The sequence below is a fragment of the Penaeus monodon genome, chromosome 21 (assembly GCF_015228065.2).
Source record: "Penaeus monodon isolate SGIC_2016 chromosome 21, NSTDA_Pmon_1, whole genome shotgun sequence".
Classification (NCBI taxonomy): domain Eukaryota; kingdom Metazoa; phylum Arthropoda; class Malacostraca; order Decapoda; family Penaeidae; genus Penaeus; species Penaeus monodon.
The window spans coordinates 36,840,010-36,840,606 of record NC_051406.1 but is presented as its reverse complement, the minus strand read 5'-3'; positions in this window follow the sequence as shown (position 1 = coordinate 36,840,606).

The following is a 597-nucleotide window of genomic DNA, read 5'->3' as shown; positions in this document are numbered from 1 at the left end:
CTTCAAAACAATAAAGCTCTTAGTAAAACGAGTAAAAGCAAACTAAAGGAACTAACGGTACAATGGGGGGGGTTAAAGAACACAAACACTATAAACGCACTACAAACAGGACTTAAAATAAAGAGAACGGAAACTCTTATTGTTAAAAACGCTTAAATTAACGTACAAGGAGATCTTCATAAAACACAACGCAAAAGATAATTAATAACGCACAGTGACGATGATACACATTAAACACTAAAGTAAAAAAAAACAAATTGTAATACTAAAGAGCGAACATAAAAAGTAATTTTATAAACAAACGCACTAAATGCCAAATAACAACGATTAGAAACTGGCCTTAAAACAAAGAAAACGTGCAAAGTTCTGTTAAGCCCGATTACAGTAAAATAGAAAAAACTTACAAGAGAAATTTTTCACAAAACATCACAAAGTCATAAAAGGAGAACCTAAAAAATTCGATGGCATAACAAGTAACAACTGTATGGCAATAATACTTACCCGATTGTTGGACATTGAGTCATTACCAATAATTATCCCAACCTGAAGCTCCCCAAAAATAACAGTTTGTAGTGAATGCACCTGCATTACCGGGAA